Raw genomic sequence first — 22,916 nt, forward strand, 5'->3', positions numbered from 1 at the left:
TTTTCTGGGTCTTTCTGTGCCTATATATAATATATATATATATATATAAAAATTATAATAACCCAAGAACTCTCCAAGAATTCTGGTAGAGAGCCCATGTGACTTGAATGCCTTCCATATACCATACCACTTCACTGAACAAACTCTGACATTGCCTTTGTCATCTATAGGAAGCCCAGCCTCCTTTACAAGTAAGCTCTGAGGGAAATAGTCTCTGCTAACACATCCCATGTCCCTTCCCCACCGTTCTGTATCCTCTCAAACTGCGGGAAGATCAGCCATTGAGATGATCTCATGTTTCTATCTTTGCTTATACTGTTTTCTTCGCCTGGAATTTCTTCCCATGGAAAGTTCATTTCGTTACTGTGAAAAAATTCAGGTACCATCTCCTCAGGAAATGTTTGCTAATATCTTTGCCTTACCACTTATTCATGCTTGCTTTTTCTTCTGCTCTCATAAAGTCTTGTATATGTTGTTAGCATTTTACTACCCAGAGCATAGTAGATCTATCTCTTTAATATACTCTGGGGCACATGGGTGGCTCAGATGGTTAAGTGTCTGCCTTCAGCTCAGGTCAAGATCCCAGGGTCCTGGGATAGAGCCCACATCCGGCTCCCTGCTCAGCGGGAAGCCTACTTCTCCCTCTCCCACTCTCACTGCTTGTGTTCCCTCTCTCACTGTCTCTCTCTCTGTCAAATAAATAAAATCTAAAAAAAAAATTAATATACTCTAGTAAGCAGTTTTAGGTTTACAAAAAAATAAAGTACATAGAGTTCTAACATACCCTCTTACCTCCACCCCTTCCCTTTACATCAATGTTACAGTACATCTGTTACAGTGAGGAGCCAATATTGATACATTACCAGTGTTGTCCATGGTTACATTAGGTTCAGTTATTGTGTACATCTTAGAGGTTTTGACAAATGTATAATGATAGGTACCCACTGGATAATAAAGAGTAATTCCATTGTTCTAAAAATTCCCTGTGCTCTACCTATTCATCCCTCCCTCCTTCTACCTACACCCTTGAAAATCAGTGATCCCTTTGCTTTTTGAATCGTAAGGTATGTTACATTTTCATATTGGCTGCTTTCACTTAGCAATATGCATTTAAGTTTCCTCCATGTCTTTTCATAGCTTAATAGCTCATTTCTTTTTATTGGTGAGTAACATTCAATTGTGGTGTACTACAGTTTGCTAACCCATTCATCTATTGAAGGATGTTTTGATTGCTTCCAAGTTTTGGTAATTATGAGGAAAGTACTTGTAAACATTCATGTGTAGATTTTTGTTTAGGCATAAATTTTGAACTCTTTGAGTAAATACCAGTGAGTAGAAATTGCTGGATTATATGGTAAGAGTGTCAGATTTATAAGAAATTGCCAAATTTTTCCAAAGTGGCTGTACCATTTTGTATTCCCCTTAACAACAAGAATTCCTCATGTTCCACATCTTCACCAGCATTTAGTGTTGTCAGTGTTTTTTAATTCTATTTGTTCTAATAGATGTGTAATGGTATCTCATTGTAGTTTCAATTTGCAATTCCTAAATGGCATAGTATGATGAGCATGTATTCATGTTTAATTGCCTTGTCTATTTCTTTTCTGGTGAGATATCTGTCCACACCTTTTGCCTATTCAGTTGGATTTGTTGATTTCTTACTGCTAAGCTTTAAGAGTTCTCCGCATATTTTTGATACCAGTTCTTTATCGGGTAGGTTTTGCAAAGATTTTCTCCCAGTCCGTGGTCTTTTTATTCCCTTAACAGTATTTTTAACAGAGTTGAACTTTATATTTTTAAAGGAATCAACTTGATAATTTTTCTTTCACGAACCATGCTTTAGATGTTACACTTTGAAAGTCCTCAACCATATGCAAGGCGCCCTAGATTTCCTCCAGTTCTCTGCTAGGAGTTTTGTAGTTGTGCATTTTATATTTATTTATTTATTTTTTAATTTTATTTTATTATATTGTGATCTAGAATCCATTTGGGGTTAATATTTGTTAAAATGTGAGGTGTGTATATAGACTAACTTTTTTTGCTTGTGGACATCCAGTTCCAGCATTATTTGTTGGCAAGATTTTTTTTTTCATTGAATCGCCTTTGCTCCTTTGTCAAAGGTCAGTTGATTATATTTTTCTGGATCTTTCTGTGTTCATTTCATTTTCCATTACTCTATTTGTATATACTTTCAACAGTACTACATTGTGCTAATTAATGTAGTTTAAAATTATGTCTTGAAGTTAAGTAGTGTCAATGCTCCAACCTTGTTCTTCAATGTTATTTTGACTTTTCTGGGTCCTTTGCTTTTACATAAGACTTTAAAATCAGTTTGTCAATAGCTACATGATTCTTTGCTGGAATTTGAATTAGGATTGCATTGTGTCTTTAGATCTAGTTGATAATAGGGAATATCTTCTATTTCTTTAGCTCTTGTTTTCTTTCAATAGTTTTTTTGTAAATTTTCTCAGATTTTGTACATAATTTGTTAGGTTTATACCTAAGGACTTCATTTTGTTGTTGTTGTTGCTGATGTAGATGTTTTTGTGTTTTTAATTTCAAATTCCAAGAGTTCATTGTTAGTATGTAAGAAAGCAATTAATTTTGTGTATTAAACTTCAACCTTGCTGTAATTGCTAGTTCAAATAGATTTGGTTGTTGAATCTTTGGGATTTTTGCACGAACATATCATCTGTTTTATTTTTTCTTTCCATTTATTTTCTTGTTTTATTGCATTTGCCAGGACTTTTAGTACAATGTTGAAAAGGAGAGGTGAGAAGTGTGTATCTTTTCATTGTTCCTGATATTAACAGGAAAATCTCTAATTTTTCAACATTAGGTTTGATATTTGCTTTTTTCCTAGTTATTTAATGAACTGAGGAAGCCTCCCTCTATTCTTAGTTTGCTGAGAGGTTTTTGTTTTTGTTTTGTTTTTAACATGAATGTATGTTGGATTTTTTTTCAAATGCTTTTTTTTGGGGGGTCTCTATTGATATGATCATATGATTTTTCTTTAGTCTGTTGATGTGATGTATTACATTGATTTTTGAATCCATTACTGTAATACATTAAGTATATGTGGTGTATTATATCAATTGATTTTTGAACCAGACTTGTGTATCTGGAATAAATACCACTTGTTTTGGTATATAATTCTTCTTATGCATTGGAATAATTTGCTGGTATTTTATTGAGGATTTTTGCATCTAAGCTCATGAGTGAGATTGTTTTCTACTCCTTGCCCTTGTTCCTTTTTTCTTTTTTTGTTTTTAAATCTTCCACTTTTTTCTGCTTTCTGATTTTGAGCATTTTAAATGATTTTTCCCCCCTATCCTCTTAGAATACCAGTTGTGCTTCCTCCACTTTTTTAGTGGCTGCCCTGGAGTTTGCAATATACATTTACAAATAACCCAAACTCTTTAAGTTATACCAAACCATTTCACATGTAGTGTAAGTAACTTAGAATATTCCCAATTCCTTCCTTCTTTTCATCCCTTATATCATTATTTCATGTTTAACTTATCTATTAGCTATAATCACCAAATATGTTGTTGCTATTAATATTCTGAAAAGCTGTATATTAGTCAATTAATAAGGAAAATGTGTTGTTTGTTTTTTTTTTTTTTACCATGTATCTCCTCTTAAGTTCTTCCTTTCCTTAAGTAGACTTAAGTTTCTGACCTATATAATTTTCCTTATTGCTAAAGAATTTCTTTCAACATTTCCTGAAAAACAGGCCTACTGGTGACAAGTTTACTCAGTTTTGGTCATCTGCATTTCCTTTCATTTTTTTTTTTAAGATTTTATTTGAGAGCACACACGTGTGTGCATGAGCACAAGCAGGGGGGAGGGGCAGAGAGAGAAGCAGACTCCCTGCTGAGCAGGGAGTCCGATGTGGGGCTCAATCCCAGGATCCCGAGATCATGACCTGAGTGGAAAGCAGACACTTAACTGAGCCACCCAGTTGGCGCCCCACTTCTTCACTTTTAAAGGGTAACTTTGATAGATACAGAATTCAAGGTTGGTAGGGGTGTTTTGTTGTTGTTTTTTTTGTTGTTGTTTTTGTTTTACTTAAAACATTTCACTTTACTTAAAACATTTCACTTTACTCGCTTTTTTCGGTATAGTTTCTGAAACACAGTCAAGGGTAATTCTTATCTGCAGTCCTTTATAAACAAGGTCCATGCCCATCTCCCCAGCCTTAGCTTCTTAAAGATTTTCTTTGTTTTTGAGATTTTGCAAGTTGAATATGATACGCCTATATGTAGATTTTTTTTTTTTTAAGATATTTTTTCTGCTTGTTCTGAGATTTCTTGGTTTGTGGTTTGATGTCTATCAATTTTGGAACACTTGGAGTCATTAATGTTTCAAATTTTCTGTTCCTTTTTTCTTTTGGATAATCCCATTATGTGTTATGTTACAACTCTGCAATTATCCCACTTTGGGGGGGATCTTTTTATTTAATTTATTTGATTTCACTTTTCTCTTTGCATTTATATTTTGGGAATTTCTATTGACATTTCTTTAAGCTCTGTGGTTCTTTCCTCAGGTTTGTCCACTATATTCATGAGCCCACTAAAGGCATTCTTCATTTCTGCTACAGTGTTTTTAGTTGCTAGTGTTTCTTTCTGATTCTAAGAATTTCAGTCTCTGTGCTTGCATTACCAATATAGTCTCACTTGCTCTCCACTTTTTCCACTAGAGCCCTTAACATATTAATCAGTTGTTTTAACTTCCTGTTATGATAACTCCAGCATCTTTGATATCCAAGTCTGATTCTGATGCTTGTTCTTTCTCAAACCGTTTGTGCTTTAGTATGCCTTTAATTTTTTTTTTTTTTTTTTTTAAGCACAAGACATATACTAGGTAAAAAGAACTGTGGTAAATACACTTTTAGTATGATGTTTTATGTCTAGGGCTCACTGTAGCTGTGGGTATCTGAGGCTAACATCCCCTCTAATGTTATTGTTTTTGTCTCTCTATTGTTTGAGTTTCCCTAGAGTGTTCTAGGGAAAAGAGCGAAGATGTGCTGTTCTTCTGCTTGTGTTCTTATTATACCAGAGCTCCACTGATGTCATGGTAAGGTGTGGGAGGTGAAGCATTCCATAGTCCTATGATTAGGTCTCAGTCTTTTAGTGAGAATGTGCCCCTGAGCTGTGACCTTCACAAGTGCTTCTAAGTCTGACCCTCCACCTCTGACGCATTTAGGTGCAACAGGAAGGATAGAAGGGATTGGTGTTGGGTATTTCTGGCCCCTCCCCCACTCACTTAGAAGCGGGAGGTGGCTGGAGTCAGTTTTTCTTTTTCCCAAGGTCAGTTGAGCTTTGATAAAATATTCGTCTTGAGGACAATCCTTGTCAAGGAGAATCGAATGTTCTAGGGGTATTTCAAAATGGCTACTTTTCTCTTTCTCTGGTAGAAGCATAGGGGATTTTTCTCTGAGATTTCCTGTAAAAACTTGTAGGAGTAGTCCTATAAGTGCAGGACCTCCCTAAGACTGCCCCCCCATCTGTCCCAGAGTTTTTAACTCTAAAACGTGCCCACGCTGGACCTTCAGTCATCTATCAATTACCATTTAGATTTATCTAGCCAGTGCAGGTTCCTATGGAGATTTCTGTTCCTGGGTTTCTGCTCTGCTGTTTTGAGTTTCTATATCTGCCTGTCTCTCCAACTTTGGGGGCAATGGTTTGCTTTGTTGCCTTAATTAGCCAGTGGATCTAAGAAGAATTGTTGATTTTTTAAGTTTAGCTTATTTCCTATGAAAATTGGAGTGATGCTTTCCAGGGCCCTTGTGAGCCAGACTGGAAACTAGAAGTCTTAAATGTGTCTTTCTTTTCTTTTCTTTTTTTTTCTTTTTTTTTTTTTTAAAGATTTTATTGATTTATTTGACAGAAGGACAGCCAGCGAGAGAGGGAACATAGCAAGGGGAGTGGGAGAGGAAGAAGCAGGCTCCTAGCAGAGGAGCCTGATGCGGGGCTCGATCCCAGAATGCCGGGATCACGCCCTGAGCCGAAGGCAGACGCTTAACCGCTGTGCCACCCAGGCGCCCCTAAATGTCTTTCCATTTCCTTTTTATGCCTGATACCTCTGAAGGACCAGAAGGTCATAGAATAAGATGTATGTAGAGTGTAAAAATTGGTTCTCTGTGACCACTGATCACTAATGTCAGATTAAATTCCTTAAGATCTAGAGCATTTTTTTTTATTTCCCATATGGCAATACCCAGCATCTAAAAGCATCTTCAGTGAATAAGTTGATGTAAAAGCACGGCTTTTTGGTATGAACCAATGCCCCTAGATAAGCTTCAACTTGTGCAAAAGAACAAAATGCACTAAAATAAACCACTTCAGTTTAATTGACTTCACATCATACTGATAGAAAGATAGGTACCAGCGAATAATTAATGCCACCATAAAAATGATGAGACATTAAAGGATCCCCTGATAAACAGATAACTTCTCTATTTTGAGATTCTCTACTTCACATTTTGTACACAGCTTTGCAGGATATAATTTAAATTCATAAATAGAAATTAAAATGGGTGAAGATAAAGAGTTATCTATCAAGAAATAGGTGGTTCTAGTTAGTTTACAATCTTTCTTTTGCTGCCTAGTCTCAATCCATAAAGACTGGATTCCTGGGGTACAGAATGTCTCTCTTTATGCTTCCTCGCCATTTAGCATCCTTACGAGGGGATTCACCACGGAGTTCTTCAAAGGGAAGCAATTCAGCACCCCAGGGCCAGGCCAGCAACAGCGCTTCCCAAACCATCATCAGGCACTTTTAAGGATGAACAACAGCTCCCCGGGAGGTGCAGTGCAAATCCAGCCCTTTAAACTCATTCACTTTAATTGCGCAACATTTTAAATACTGCACGCCAGCGAGAGGCAGGTGGGTCGGCAGGTGCCATGCGGCGATCTGCCAGTAATGGCATCAGAAAAACAGTCCCTCACAGAGGCAAGAAGCAAAAGAGACTGAGTGCAGAACTCCTCTGAGCTTAATGTCTATTTCATCCGGTAATTGCAACAGAGGGGAGGCTTTCCAAGCAATCTAAACCAAAGCTGTTTTATTCATTTTTAGCTATGCCTTTTTTTTTTTTTTAAACAGGGGAGGTCTCAGAAATAGAATTTTAGTCCAAATTAATCCAAATCCTTTGCATGCACCCAACTGAAACTCATGTATGGGTAAAGATGTTAAGGAAAAGAGAAATTGTGAAAACAAATGTTTTCTTTCTAAGACTTTTTCCATGAATAATACGAAGCCTGTCCTGCCATATTTTGTATTTAGGTATTAATTTAACCCAAGTAAAATTTGAAGTGAAATTATAAGAATTTATGACTTTAATTTCTAAACTAATAATTTTAAACTTTCTATTTTTCCTTTTATTGGCACTTTTATGTATAAGGGAGAAAAATAGTATAAAGTATAAAAAAAAAAGTATATTATCAAAAGTTAGATGCTTGTAGAAATACCCAAATAGGAGATTAGAGATAGGTAAATGAACACAGATTTGTTCTGTCTTTTTTATGTAAAAAGGCAAATCTTGATAGGTACTATTTTGTTTTGTTTTTTTTTTATCAGTGATTGATTGACTCGGTACATTTTGACCAAATTGAGCTCTGAAGAAAAAGTAGTAGCGAGTAGAGGAAGAGTGACCCCCTCACCCCGTATTTCAGCCTTCCCTTTTGCCCAAGTGGCATCCTGTTGAAGTTTATAAAGAACCAGCAATTAACAAAGTATCATCAGATCTCATACCCTCATCAGCAGCCCAAAACCATTCAGGATTGGACAGAGGAAGGCTAAATAGAAGGGACCAGTTAATAAAATTTAAGAGCTATTTTCCAGACCCTGTGGTTTATCTGTTTTATCTACATATTCTGGAGGCATATGTTACTGTTTTTACTTTTCACTTTCTTTCTATTTGTTACTTGTGTTAACCGAGGCTAAGGTGTTAGCCCCACCCATATAGCTGTTGGGTAGTAAAGAACAGTTTCAAACACTTTATCTTTATGCCACAGTGAGCTATTGGCTTGGCACATGCACTTCCTAAGATGTATCAATAATTGAATTTAGGGATTATGTGCTAGAAATGAGAGTATATCTTCACATGTTTTTATTACCAAGATGATGGCAGTAGTGAAAGCCCCAAGAAGAGATAGGTCTGAAGAAAACTATAAACAGTTATCAGAGTCCTGCCTACATGTAAAACAAAAAAGAAGCTGTTGGCTAATTTCTTTCATTTCTATACTTTCTGGTAATAAAAATACTTGGGCCACCTAAGTCAGAAAACACCTCCCATGTAAAAACATTCAGTCCCTAATACTGTACCAGCTTTTCTTTCTGGCCAGTGCTCAATACAGTATTTTCTTTTAACTTATACTCTTTTCATATCATTCAGGGTATTTTTTCAGTGATGGCAGGACACAAGGAAGAAATCAGGCAAAATAGGGCTATGAAGGTATGTGTATTTCACACCAAAATAAAATTGAGATCAGAAAAAGGAACTTGTATAATGAAAAACCATACATAGTATCAACCTTAGAAATAAAAGCATTTTTACCAGCAAATAAAGGGGGTTTAATTCAGGAATAGGAGATAACTACAACTGGGGACAAGCAAACTATGGTAAAACATTAGGCAAATCCCATAAAAAAAGGAAAGGAACCTTACTTTATGGAGAAGGGGGAATTAGGGAGGGGTTGTTTTGAATGAAAATTCATTGGAGAAAAATAAGAGTTCAGGATAATAATGGTTTGTCATTGGCTGAGTTGCAGGGGTAGTCAATTTTTTGTAGGAGACATAAGTACTTGTTTCCCTATTGGGGCCTGTAATTGATGATTCTTTCCTATAATTGACATTGAGTGGCACCATTCCTCCTTCCAGCCTCTCCTCCTATCATCACAAGTCCACTTTAGTGAGCTTTCCCTTTATTAATTTTCACAACAGCATAACTGTGTTCCCATTTAGATTTTCAAAAGTAATTAGAATGGCAGTTGGCATAATTTTCCTGAAATGATGTCTAGAGTGACTTAATCTTTTGTTTCTGAGCCTGAAAACTTTCTCTGGTGGTGTTACAGTATCTCTCCTTTCTGTCCTGGCACTTGGAGTGCCTTGAATAATCTTCCCTGCAGCAGGAGTCCTAAAGCCAAGTTAGGCAGATGCAAGAAGGAACATTCCTGATTGCTGATGAGGCCTCCTAGGAACCATAGATCTGTTTTGTAAGGATTGGAGAAATCTTATCAGATACCTGGTGAGAATAAAAGACTGGTTTAAAGTGAGTAGTATTCTGTTATTTGAAAGGTGAGAGGTTGGGTAAATGATGATGCAGTTTGTGGATTACCCAGATTCTGACTCCGTCGTCCCAATTTTAGATAGTAAAACACATTTAATTCCTTCAAGAAGAAAAGAAAGGGGAGAAATAATCAGCCTGTTTTTTTATTAAGCAAAATTCTGGGTAAAAGAAGCTAAAACCACATCAAAAATCACATTGATGTGAAAGAAAGATTTGATTTATGAGATTCTTCCATTATCCTGAATGACGGAATTTGCAATATTCATGTGGTGAAAGTGATTAGACATATTGTCTGGTTGGTAAGAGAAGTGGTGCAGCATAATTTTTGCTTTTATTGTTTACAACAGAGTTTGTCTTAACATGGGAGATAGATAAGTCAGAAAGGCTAGGTTAATTTCCATTACAAGAGGCAGAAAGTTCCTAGGCGTAAGGTGTGGGTAAATCTAAGAATGCAAAAAAGAAGAATTGGGATGAAATAAAATGAGTTTTGAGAAATTTGGAGGATTTTTTGTTATATTCAAGTCATAATGACTTATTCACAATTTTGTTCCAAAATTGCATTAGTCAATGTTCTGCAGTGTATGTTGCCAAATTTAGGATTTTTGCCAATCTAGTAGTTGAGAAATGGAACTCCAGTGTAGTGTGGGTATGCCCTGTGATGACAGAGGTTAAAAATCTTGTGTGTTTAAACATATTTTGAACTCAAAATAAAGAACACTTGCAGAACTATAACCAGATTATTATCCATGCATCGGGGTTTAGCATAAGTAAAACTTCTTGGGGGTAGTGATATAGAAAATACAATAACCATGTTAGAAGTTAAAGGATGAATGTTTGACTCAATATTATGAGTTACTATTTGTTAAAATTGTTATTTTTAAAATGCAAAAATTCGGACTCTGTTCAAGATTGACATTTGTTTTCGAATTAGTACATTTAGTAAAGTCCATGGCATGAGAAACAATTTGGAACATACCTTCAAGGCTCCTTGGTGATAAATGAGCCTTAAAATGTTTAGTTAAATCCATCTGCCTCACTCTGTGCTCAGCATTCATTAAATCTATTGGATTGAAAGTCTCAATAAGGAAAAATCCAGAACTATTTTCCATTTATCAATTCTTTTGTGACAAAGAATTTCAATGATCAAATGTTGAGGCTTTTCAAAATGTGATTTCTGTATTTTTTACCTATTGAAATCATTGGCATGTGATGTTTCAGGTATACAACGTAATGATTTGGTCTATGTATATATTGTGAAATGATCACCGCAGTAAGTCTAGTTAACATCTGTCACCTCAGATATTTTTTTTTCTTGTGATGGGAACTTTTAAGATCTCTCATAGCAACTTTCAAATATATGGTTATCATTAACTATAGTCACCATACTGTACCTAACATCCCCAGGACTTATTATTTTATAACTGGAAGCTTACACTCTTAGACCTTAACCCATTTTGCTTTTACACCCTCCTTTGGCAAACACCACTCTGTTTTCCGTATCTGAGTTTGGTTTCATTCTTATTTTTAGATTCTATATGTAAGTGAGGTCATGCAGTACTTGTTTTTGTGTGACTTATCTCACTTAGCATAATGTCCTTAAGGTCCATCCCTGTTGTTGCAAACATCAGGATTTCCTTTTTTTAATGGCCATATAACATTTCTCTCTCTCTCTCTCTCTCTCTCTCTCTCTCTCTCTCTCTCTGTGTGTGTGTGTGTGTGTGTGTGTGTGTGTGTGAGAGAGAGAGAGAGAGAGAGAGAAAGATAACTTATCCATTGGTGGACACTTTGTTTCTATGTCTTGTCTATTATAAATATGCTGGAATAAACATGGGGTGTATATATCCTTTTGAATGCTTTTGTTTCCTTTAGATAAATAGAAGTGGAATTGCTGAATCATATGGTAATTTTACTTATTTTTTTGAACAATCTCTATCTTTTGTGGTGGATACGCCAATTTATATACCTGCCAGCAGTGCATAAGGGGTCCCTTTTCTTCACATCTTTGCCAGCTGTTGTCATTTCTTGTCTTGTTGGTAATAGCCATTCTAACATGTGTGAGGTGATATCTCACTGTGGTTTTGATTCACATTTCCCGGATAAGTGATATTAAGCAATTTTCATGTACCTGTTGACCATTTATATCCTTTTTGAAAAAAGGTCTATTCAGATCCTTTGCCCATTTTTAATTAGCTTTTTCGGGGGGTTGGTATTTATTCATTTGCTCTTGAATTGTACATGTTCTTTATGTATTTTTTATATTANTTTAATTAGCTTTTTCGGGGGGTTGGTATTTATTCATTTGCTCTTGAATTGTACATGTTCTTTATGTATTTTGTATATNCTTGAATTGTACATGTTCTTTATGTATTTTTTATATTATAACCTCTTACCCAACTATGACTTGCAAATACTTTCTCCCATTGCACTGATTGCATTTTAACTTACTTTGTGGTTTCTCTGCTATACAGAAGCTTTTAATTTGATGTAACTCCACTTGTTTGTTTTTGCTTTTGTTGCCAAATCCAAAAAAAAATTGTGAAGACTGATGTTTACTATCTTAGCCCGTATGTTTTCTTCTAGGAGTTGAATGATTTCAGGTCTTATGTTCAAGTCTTGAATCCATTTTGAGTTGATTTTGGAGTATGCTAGAAGTTAGTGGTTCAATTTCATTCTTTTGCATGGAGCTTTCCAATTTTCCTAACACCATTCATTAGAGAAACTATAAAGGTATTTTTATATGCTGTCGGTATGTAAATTTTATTAAATGTCTTTTTTTTTTTCCCCATATCTGATGAAAGATCATTGGGTAATTTTCTATTTTGTGTTCTTTTCTTCATTAATAGATTTTTTTTTTATACTGGACTATTCCTTCTGTGTTAGGATAAATATAGCCATTTATTCTAATTTGTTAAATTTAGTATTTATGATTTTGACAAATACGTACATACATACAAACATATATGTTTTAGTTTCTGTGTGCATATATTAACNATAAATATAGCCATTTATTCTAATTTGTTAAATTTAGTATTTATGATTTTGACAAATACGTACATACATACACAAACATATATGTTTTGAGTATCAGTTCTTAATTGTGGAGTGATTTGGTAATATATAGCTCTTTCCTACATTTGAATATTTTCTGTATTCTATACATCTTGATTTTTCTATTTTTTTGGTGTGTAGAACAATTCACAAGAAAACAAGGCTGACTTGTCTTTCCATTAACTAATTCATTCTTACACTTAATTATTCAAAAATATGTTAACGCAAGGCATCCAAAACACAAAGAGTAATGTAATGCTGTTTTGACTTCAAGAAATTTAAAATTTGTGAAACACCCAAGACAATTTAATGTCCTGGTTGAAGAGATAGCATTTTTAAAGGCTACTAGGAAGAAGATAGAGGAGATGAATATCCTCTAAATGCATTGATCGATCCATAGGAGGCCCAGATATCACCTGCCCCTTGATGTGATGAAATAGAAAATAACACTGTATAGTATTCTTAGTTACAGAAAATAAATGAACTTCATTCTTAGTATTCCCTCAATGACAGGGTGAACGGTGGATAAAGAGTTTGAACAATACAGTACGGAATCAGACAAATCCAGAATTTGGGACATTCTTGAGTGCGAACAGTCTTAAAATTGGGTTCTTAAAATGATATTTAAAAAGTAAAGTGCAAAAAAAAAATTATGAAGTAAAGAATACTTAAAAGCAGGCACACAAAATGCAGTGTGTATATACCTTTGTTTGATCTTGATTGAAACAAATCAACTATAAGAAGACATTTGTGAGACAATCTTAGAGATTTTAATACATTCTGGGTAATGAATGATAATTGTGATAAGTATGATAACATGCTGCATTCTTAAACATATTTAGAATATTAAGAATTAAAGGTAAAAGAATGGTTATGTGGGATTTACTCTAAAATGCCAAATCACAACAATAATACAGAGATTTAGATAAAATTAGCAAAATAGATTTATTGGAAAGGTTTAATAAGTACATCAGTGTTCACTATACTTTTCTCTCATTTTTTTTTAAAGATTTTNTTTTTTTTTAAGATTTTATTTATTTATTTGACAGAGATAGAGACAGCTAGCGAGAGACGGAACACAAGTAGGGGGAGTGGGAGAGGAAGAAGCAGGCTCATAGCGGAGGAGCCTGATGTGGGGCTCGATCCCATAACGCCGGGATCACGCCCTGAGCCGAAGGCAGACGCTTAACCGCTGTGCCACCCAGGCGCCCCTCTCTCATTTTTTTAGATACTTGAAATTTTCCATGAGAGAAGTTAAAAAATAATAAAAGACCTGAAGGAAAGATAAACCTCTATTGTGAAAGAATAAGGAAACGTTTCTTCATAGTGTTCAAAATATTTATGTAAATGAACATTTTTTTATAACCTGCTAAGACTCATGCTATGCTATTTAGAGTCAATGGTTATATGCCATCTGGAAATAACCTTTGAAAAGATACTACCCAGACATTACACAAATAACATTCAAAAGCCTTCATTCAAGACTCTTTTTTGGATTATAAAACACAATTTTGTTAAATTATGGACTATGGAGAAAGAAGGACATAACAAAGAGCAGTTTTCTCCCCATCAGTGTTAATATAGATAAAATTTGTTTACTTACTACTTTTCAAAAAAAAGTATATATAAAATACTACCTAAACATTATTAAGCTTTTATTTATTTATTTTTTAAAATAACAGATAACTTTGATCTGAAAACAGAAAAGACAACAAAAAGCTTCCCATGTATGGAACTACTTTCAATATTTAAAAATTACTCTTGAATAATTTAGGTTTTCATGCCCTGGAGAAAAAGCACCCACAGCAACTGTGCTAAAATAATCCACCTTTTTGAGAAGGAACTTCAAGAGTAGGTATTTCCAGAACACGAGGGTGCAAAGTAGATTTTACAGAAGGTTCTTGGGCCACTGAAATGAGGACTTGTGCCACACACGAAAAAGAGAACAACCTAGTAACACATTTGAGATTTGTATTTCCCTCGACATTCCTCTTTTACTTAGGGGCCACCAGGCCCCTCCTCTTTCTTTCCTGAGTACTCCCCACAAGATAATATCCCTTGCTTTTCTCTAACTGGAGCTATTTGAGGACTTACAGGCCCTACAGGCCCAATTCAGAGCAGGTTTATCAAATCATTCATCTAATGAACTCCTCTAACTGCCTAGGGGGACTCTGCTGTGAGAACACTCAGTTTTGTCTGTCATTATCCTTGTGTCCTGGAATGTGAAAGAAGCGGTTGTTAGGACAGAGGCTGGAAGGGCCCGGTGAAGTGTGGGCAAAGGTTTGCTTTCTTAATCTGCTTAAAGCCTATGCAGACCAACCATTGCCCTGCCTTGTTTAGAAATAACTTCCCTCCAAGCAAGAAAACCAAGCAAGTAGAGTGAGCAGAAGTGATGTCTACTGCAAAGCTGATTTCCACAAACGTCTGCTTCATCAGGCTCCGGGTCTGTCACTCGCAGAGGCCATTTAGGTGCTGTGAATTGGCTGGGTTATGCAGTGTTTCTCAACCTTGAACGTGCACACGAGTCACCTGGGGATTTTGTCAGAATGCAGGTTCTGATTGCCTAGGTCTGCACTGTGGCCCAAGGTTTGGCATTTTCACTGAATTTCTATGCTTCTGGTTTGTGGATTACACAAGGAGAGTGTCCTAGTAAGGGTGGAGGTGGTGACAGAATGGGGAAGAGAAGGGATAGCAACTTGGAATTAGAAGGCATTTCTGTGTGAAGTGTCTGGTAAGTTAACTAAAGGGAAAGATAATCCTATTTCTATGGTGCCAGTAACTTATTTTGATTTCTTTACTCGTTCTAAATACTGTATCAATTTTGTAATTAACTTTATATTTGCAATTTCATATTCTTGGTCTTGAAGAGGACCCATAAAATCGTACAGGCTTCAGGCTCCATAAAACCTGCATCTGTCATTGTTGGACACCAGAAATTGGACTTGGAAATGTATGCATTCACTTAGACTCCTCCTCTCAGATGTTGACCATGAGGCTATTAGTAGGAATAGGTCAGTAACGAGGGGGGGATAAAGAAATCTCTGTATAATTGGATGCCAAAAACGAAGCCTAGAAACATTTCTTTTCAGTCAAGCCTGAGTAAAAGATAAGTTAAAAGGCTTTACTTAAAAGATAAGATAGGAGCATTATAAAAGTAGGAAGAAAAGACCAGTTATTGAATCTAAATAATTTTTAAAGTATTCTCTGAATGTTTAGTAATGTAAGAAAGAAAATCATGAAAGCGTCAGGAAAAAGGGAAAGACTAAATGATGGGTCAAATATATTAAATTAAAACCATGGAAGTATGGGTAAATTCCATCTAGGGAAAAGGAAAAAATTCTACTTTCAGAAAAATAAGCACAATATATAGAGAATGTAAAGTAAAATTACGTGATACCAAGTTATAACCTCAAAATATAAACGTTAAAACCTGGAATCAGATGTACCCCAGCCAAAAGGACGTTACTTTTGTTACAGTGAAAAGACACTGGTAGAAAATTCGTGTTGAATTGGCAGGAAATAAATCACTGGGGAAAATATCAATATAACAGTATTAGTCTATGGAATCTTAATTAGACAAAGATACAAAAGGGAAATAGAAACCACAAGGAACATAATTAATAGAAAATTATTTCTACTAAGCTCTAACTTAATAGAATCCTTTTCAAGAATCAAGCTTTATGTTGAACATGCACATATCTTAGATTAAAAAATTATTTAAATACAAAAGTGCATAAAATCCACATTTTGCCAACATATTAAAACATGCAAATAAAAAAGGTTTTAAGTTAGAAAATGCTTTTCTGAAACATTAAGTGATCAAAAATGCAATGAAACACACTTTGGGGAAAACATGTCAAAATTGAATAATAAAAGCTACACTTGGAAGTAAAATCACAGTCCACATGCTTTGGTTATCTAAAGAAAAAGTACTTTCAGCTATAGTAATTAGAGAAAGAACAAATAAGAAAATAAATATGAAGAAAATATTATAGTACAGGAGAAAATGGGAAAAATTAGAACTTATGAGTCGGAAAGCTACTTTAAGCAAATCTAATACATAATTGTAGCAAACGTGTATTTAATCCATACAAATTCAAAATGGAAAATATGAAGTCTTTTAGTAGAGACAGAAACCCATGTGTGACTTCTTTAAAGGGAAAAAGGTGAATACTGTTGCTGATATTGGATTAGATCATAGAAAACTGCAAAAAAGATTATGGAAAGGCAGGGATGCTAAAGTAAAATAATGGGGAAATGTTGGGATTTGGAGCAAACGATCAAGGAAGAATTCTTAAGACCTCTTTCTTGCAAAAAGGTGGTTTTATTAAAGCACGGGGCTAGGACCTGTGGGCAGAAAGTGCTGCACTGGGGTTGTGAGGTTGTGTATACTTCAAAGTCGGGAGTAGGTTAGGGACAGCACAAGCCTCCAAGGTATTCTGCAAACAAGGTTTCCAGGACCCTGAGGGGGTAACTATTGTTAGGAAAATGTAGCTTATTACTGTTGAGTAAAACCTCAGTCATGATGAGGTCCTTCAGATGTATGTCAGTGGGCCAATATGCTTGGGAGATGACTGCCAGCATAAGTCTTGGAGGGTAGAGACAAAAATATAAGGACTTTCTGTATCCTTCAAGCAGACTCACTGGATCCAGGTTGAGGGGGGGGTTGCTGTGTCAGGCTAAGATTGCCTTTTGGTCTCAGCAAAGTGTCAACATGGAGGCAGCTGAGCTCCCAGAAGAAGGTCACTCTGCCTGTTTCAAGGACTTTGTCAATGGGCTGTAATTCGGAAGAAAATCTATTTTTTTTTCTTTTGCCTTTGTTTCCCACATCATAAAACAAGAGCCCTCAGGTCAGAAAGCTTCTCCTTAGGGGTTGGGTACTTACAGGCTTTCAGAGCTGTAGCTTATTTACCAGGACTGATTTTTATTTATTTTTTTTACAGTTTAACTCCCATAAAACTTGTGTCAGTTGCTTATGATTTTCATTTCTGATAAATCAGTATAAAAAAACAGAACTAGAAATCTTGTGGAATCATGCACTTGCATTTTTTGAGTTTTTTGTTTTGTTTTCTTTTCAACAATCTATTATCTGAGGAGTATACACCCCAATCTAAGTTTCCAGATGGTGCTTTCCCTGGCATAATTCGGCAACTCTGCCCGGGAAAGTCCAGCATTTTAAAGCTCATATGTACTGTATAATGTTAACTCAGGCCCGAGTGAATGCATTAGACTTAACTTGACAAAGGATACGTTATTCCAAGAGAATGGGAACAACAAGAGTTGATATGTGGGATTATCAGGTTACACTGAGATTTTTAGCTACTCTGTAGCTCTACTCAAATGGCCATGGGCCCATGATTATTAGCACACTAACTGGAGCTTGCAAGTAAATCTGGGCCTTATACACAAAAATCTGTTTCTCACCAGTTGGTTTTGAATCTTCTACCACAAGAGAAAACCTGTCCTTTAACAAAGGTAAAAGTTACCATGCTATTTTCTTCCTGGTTTTGTACATGAGCCCCTGTGGATTTGAACATGAAAATCTTGATTACCTTGATTTAGGCCATAAGAAATAGTAATAGACTTTAATCTGTACCTTTCTAGAATATGCAAGCATGTTCCAGTCTTAGGAGGCACCTGCCCAAGACATGCTTAGTGGTGTTTTATTCTTTGTGTTAATAGGTCTGTCAGCTGCCCAGCCTAGGATCAGGGACACTCACTATTCCTGCCCAACAAACTCGGGGAGGAAATAGGAAGCAAATGAGACCTTTGAAATCACATAGCAAGCTGGTAGACCTAAATCATGTTAAATATGAGCTCCACTTCTGGGCATTATGGAGCAATAGGAACTGGATTTATCCTCTCTCCTGAAACAAATAAATACAAAATAACAGGTTTCAGACATTAGAGTCAGGTAGTGAAGAACAGTGATTCCTGACACAAGGAAATAAAATGAGTTCTACAACTGCTCTAGCTACTGTCTGGAGAGACCGTCTAGGCTATGTCAAGATGAGTGGGAACCCAAGCAGACATGTGAGGTGTCTCTGAGTTAAGACAAGTTAGAGCTGGCGAAGGCCAAAGTGGCTAGGGATCACGGGCCAAATAGTGTATGTTCAATCTGTGCATTTACCTCTATTCAAGTCTGCCTCAATTAGAAAACTCCAAAGAAAACAAGTTATTCTAAAACTATAATTGAAAGAGTGGCACTAGCTTAAGACTAGACAGAAAGATCAGTAAAACAGAATGGATAGTTTGGGATCCTATTCCAGTATTTGAAATAAAGGTGATAACACAAATCAGTGAGGGGGGGAAAAAAAAAAACTTAACCAGAAAATACTTAGGATGGCATTAGGTTTTTAAGGAACAGTGAGATTGTAATCACATAACATTAATTACCAAAATGATAAATTAAGTAATGCATTTTACCTGTAAATGTTGAGGTGTGTAGGATACTAGGAATTCTGCTCGATGCTGAGTCAAATGGGGAATAGGAGAAACTTAGTTTCTGCCATCAGATTACAGTCTAAATAGGAAGGCGAGGGTAATAAAAGTGGGACAAACCACGTAGAAAGAGAAAGTATGAAGTTTACAAAGAGTGTATTTCAGATGAGCCTGTCCTAGAGTCAAAGAAGGTCTTTCTGGGGGCGCCTTGGTGGCTCAGTCATTAAGCATCCGCCTTCGGCTCAGGGAGTGATCCCAGGGTCCTGGGATAGAGCCCTGCATCAGGCTCCCTGCTCTGCTGGGAGCCTGCTTCTTTCTTTCCCACTTCCGCTGCTGGTGTCCCCTCTCTCGCTGTCTGTCTCTCTCAAATAAATAAATACTTAAAAAAAAAAAAAAAAAATTAAAAAAAAAAAAAAAAAAAAAAAAAAAGGTCTTTCTGTAGCAATTTCTTTAAATACTTTAAAGAGTTGCCAAAGTATGAGCAAGGAAGGTCAGAGTGTCTCAGTCAGGAGTAAGTTCATACAGGAAGGCTCTTAGGTAAATGAAATTTTAGAATTGGAAAAAAAAAATTACAAATATATAGATTTTAATAAAGTACCGCATGTCTGAAGCTGAAAAGCAGGGGAAAGTATTGTGAGATCTGAGGATAGATTGCTGGGAATAAGTTCAGAGCAAGTAACTTTTCAAGTCTTGTGATAACAAGAGGCTCATTTTTCTCACATAAAATGAAATTACTGTCTCATTAGTTGATCTCAAATATGGCAAGAGCTACCCCGGCTATTTCTGTCTTTATGGCTCTGCCATTCTTAATATTTACCCTTTCCCCACCTTTTAATGCCTCGTAGTCCCAGGATGGTTACTATAACCCCAACTATCTTTTCCACATTCAAGGCAAGAAGAAGAGAGACAACGCCCTTTAATCAGGAAAGTAAAACAGTTTTATTTTTTGTTAAATACCTAGCTCGTATCTTATGAACCCAACCCCACAAACAGCATATGTTACATTAATAATTTTAGTTTCACGTTAAATATACGTATATGTGTAGAAAAATGTCCATGTTGAAAGGCTCCCTACCTGCCAGAGAAGCTGGCAAAGTGAGTAGATTGCAGCAAGGAGAAGAAGTGTTGGAAATGGTTGTGGCTTACCCAAACCAGCGTCTGCCACAAAGAAGGCTGAAGCTTGGTCCTGGAGGGCTTGCATTTCTTAAGGACTTAAGTCTTTAAGAGAAATTAAGAGATATTAAAAAAGCTTTAGGTTTGGGGCGTGAGAAAAGCTTTAGGCTTGAGAATTCAAAAGCTGGTGTGTTTTTGGAAAGCCCGTTATTGCTGCAGGAGTACAGAGAAGAGAGAAAGATGGCATGGGGAAGATAATGAAGGGAGTAGAACAGGATACAAGTTGGTAATTGGAGAGAGGTTAAGAAATGGCATCACCAAGGTATAAAGCTCGATGGGATTTCAGGAGTAAAACAGATGAGGTGAAGATTTTCAGGTCTTTGGTTTGAATATTTGAGGGGACTTTAGTGCTGTGGATTTAGACAGGAACCAGAGCTGGATGGAAAATAGGTTTGAGGAGTAGAGAATGTGGACTTCTTTTTACCAATTGAATTTGAGTGCCTCCAAGAAGTCCACCTAGAGATGATAATTAGCTATTTGGAATTGGAATTCAAAGGAGAGCTTGAAATATTTGTGTTAATAAATGTGCCGTAGAGTGTTGACTGCCATGTGTAAGAGGACCTCAGAAAGAGCTTTAAGAAACCGCAGTAAAAAACTGATTGGTGAATGTGTGAAAGAAGAAAACCAGGATGGAGGATTCCACAGGAACCAAGGAAAGTGAGTTGAGAATGAACTGATTAGCATGCCAAAGGCTGTTCACATGTAAAGAAATGAAGAGCAAAGAGAAAAGTACCTCACAGTCAGAGACATTGTAACAGGAGATTGCAGGTAATGATCCCTGTGTCTTATCATTTGTTTCTGAAAGAGTGCAGGGAAAACAAATGAATGGAAAAGGCTTGCTTTTTTTCCCCCTAATATAATAAATTTCATGGTAAAAGCAGGTAAACAGAGGGAAAAATGGTACGGGCTTGAGGAGAAGGTGTGTATGTGCTTTTCATGAGTTCAGAGAATTAAATATGAATAAATGCTGAGGGAGGCCATTAAGAGATGGAGGGACAGCCGTGGTGTGGGCATGGTGAGAGGGTAGGAGAGGATAGGATGAAGTAGGCTGCTTTGAAAATATGCACATGGACAGGGTGCCTGGGTGGCTCAGTCATTTAAGTTGAGGTTAGGGTTAGAAGAGAGGATGAAGGGTTGAAGACAGTAGAAGTTTGAAAGTCATTTTGAAGAATGAGAGAAGCACCTGACAAGGAGAAAAAGAACAGTTGCCAGAAAGTTGGAAAATCTGGTTGATGCTGAACCATAAATTTATCCTGGCTGCTGGGTTAACTACCCAGGTGCAGGCTTAGAGAAGGCAGCTAATCGGATTTGTCCAGCTCTGTAGTTTTGCCAGGCAGGTGTGTTGAAAGGACAAAGGCTCAAAAGATAGTGTAAATGTTGCAGAATATGGTTGAAATGAAACATGGAATCTAAAATATCTGGGGGGTGGGTTACATGATGATTTTTATTTCATAATTTTCAAAGTTGCCAAACTGTCTAGAAAATTTTTTTTTTTAAATACAGCAAGTCAATTTTCAGTAGTTTAAAAGTGTTACGTAGCTCAAGAAAACAGGCAATGCCTGGCAAACATTACTGGACAGCCTGTAACACTATACATTCCTGAATATCGGTAGTTACAACGGTACGTCCCTCATTCTTCCCTGCGGCCAAGAAGATTTGATCCTTTCCCTGGGGATAGCGTGTTTAGCTTGAACTTCACTGCCTTTCCTGCTTGGGTCATAATATTTGCAGTTGGTTCTGGTCGTTTTCATGCGCAGCTCACCATCTGCCTTTAGACTCTTAGTGAGGTCGCTTCAATGGTCAGTGTGGCTCATCGTTCCCTCTCTTTAGTCCCTACTCAAAGTATCCATCAGCAAGAAAAATATTCCGAGTCTTGTTCCCACTGGTTATTCTCCTCTCATGGCTGCCTCTGGTCCTGCATCCTGCTTTAAGAGATGTTTTATCTTTACCTTTTGAAATGCATATGCTAGTTAGTGGTTGCTACCTCTGTAAACTCAAAGACTGTGATTTCTCCAAAGGTGTTGGAAATCCCATTCATTTAATAGGGGTTGCCATCTTGTATTTCTTTATTTCTGTATCTTCCTCTTTGTTACTCAGAAAACTTCATTATATAGCTGTTCATCAGAATTAAATCTCCAAGGGCCTCCCTATTTCCATATACTTAATTTTCTCAGTCTGTTCTTTGTAATAGTCATATTTTTTAGGTTTAAATATTTTCATGATTTAAAATTTTCTTTTTTGATTTCTTATTTAATATTAGAACAGTTAATTTAAAAAATGATAGCCTGTATCAGTAATACTGAGCAGAATTAAGGAAACATTTTTTTAATCCATAGTTGAACAAGTTTTTAAATTTGTGTATTTATTTAGATAAGTTCATTTAAAAAAAAAAAAGCAAATGATAGAAGGAAATACAATAACCTGTATCACTACCAACAGAGAGCTACTCTTAGTTCCTCTACCAGTATCCTTCCAGAAGTACTATGCGGATATTGACAAATGTATGAGATCAAGATGTACTTTTATTTCTTGGTTTGATCATTTACCCAGAAATGTTGAAACTCTTGGATTTATACATTGTTTAAAAAAGAAACTGCATGACAGATCGTTTTCATTAAGGATTTTTTTCTTCTTCTTCTAGGAATCCTGCAAGGCATTGGACCTAAGAATTCCTTTCAAAGATCCCCTAAGTCAGTTACGGTTGTCTGTCCTTATTCATGAGAAGATACCTGTTGGCACAGAAGAAGTCAAAGGTATGTTATGGGAATGCCCAATCTCTCAGTCAGAAATTCTTGTGAAGATTCAGAGTTGATTGCCAACAATTATAGGACTAGAAAAGAGTGGAACAATTCAAAATGTAAGTTATTTTATTTGTGTAGGTAGAAAAAGGACATAATAAGGAAAACTTAAATGCACTTTTTAAATGTATTTTTATCATGTTAGCACTTAAAAATGATCACGA

At 36.1% G+C, this 22,916-nt stretch overlaps 1 long non-coding RNA gene across 1 annotated transcript in view; it reads left to right on the forward strand.

Annotated features, from left to right (window-relative positions):
- The window catches only part of LOC117797237, a 61,077-nt gene extending 38,370 nt beyond the window's left edge, over positions 1–22,707 (forward strand). The window contains exon 3 of the long non-coding RNA XR_004622169.1: positions 22,596–22,707. This is a non-coding gene — a long non-coding RNA (uncharacterized LOC117797237). The remainder of the gene's footprint in view (positions 1–22,595) is intronic.
- The last annotated feature ends 209 nt before the right edge of the window (positions 22,708–22,916 follow it).

Source organism: Ailuropoda melanoleuca, chromosome 20 (genome assembly GCF_002007445.2).
Source record: "Ailuropoda melanoleuca isolate Jingjing chromosome 20, ASM200744v2, whole genome shotgun sequence".
Lineage (NCBI taxonomy): Eukaryota > Metazoa > Chordata > Mammalia > Carnivora > Ursidae > Ailuropoda > Ailuropoda melanoleuca.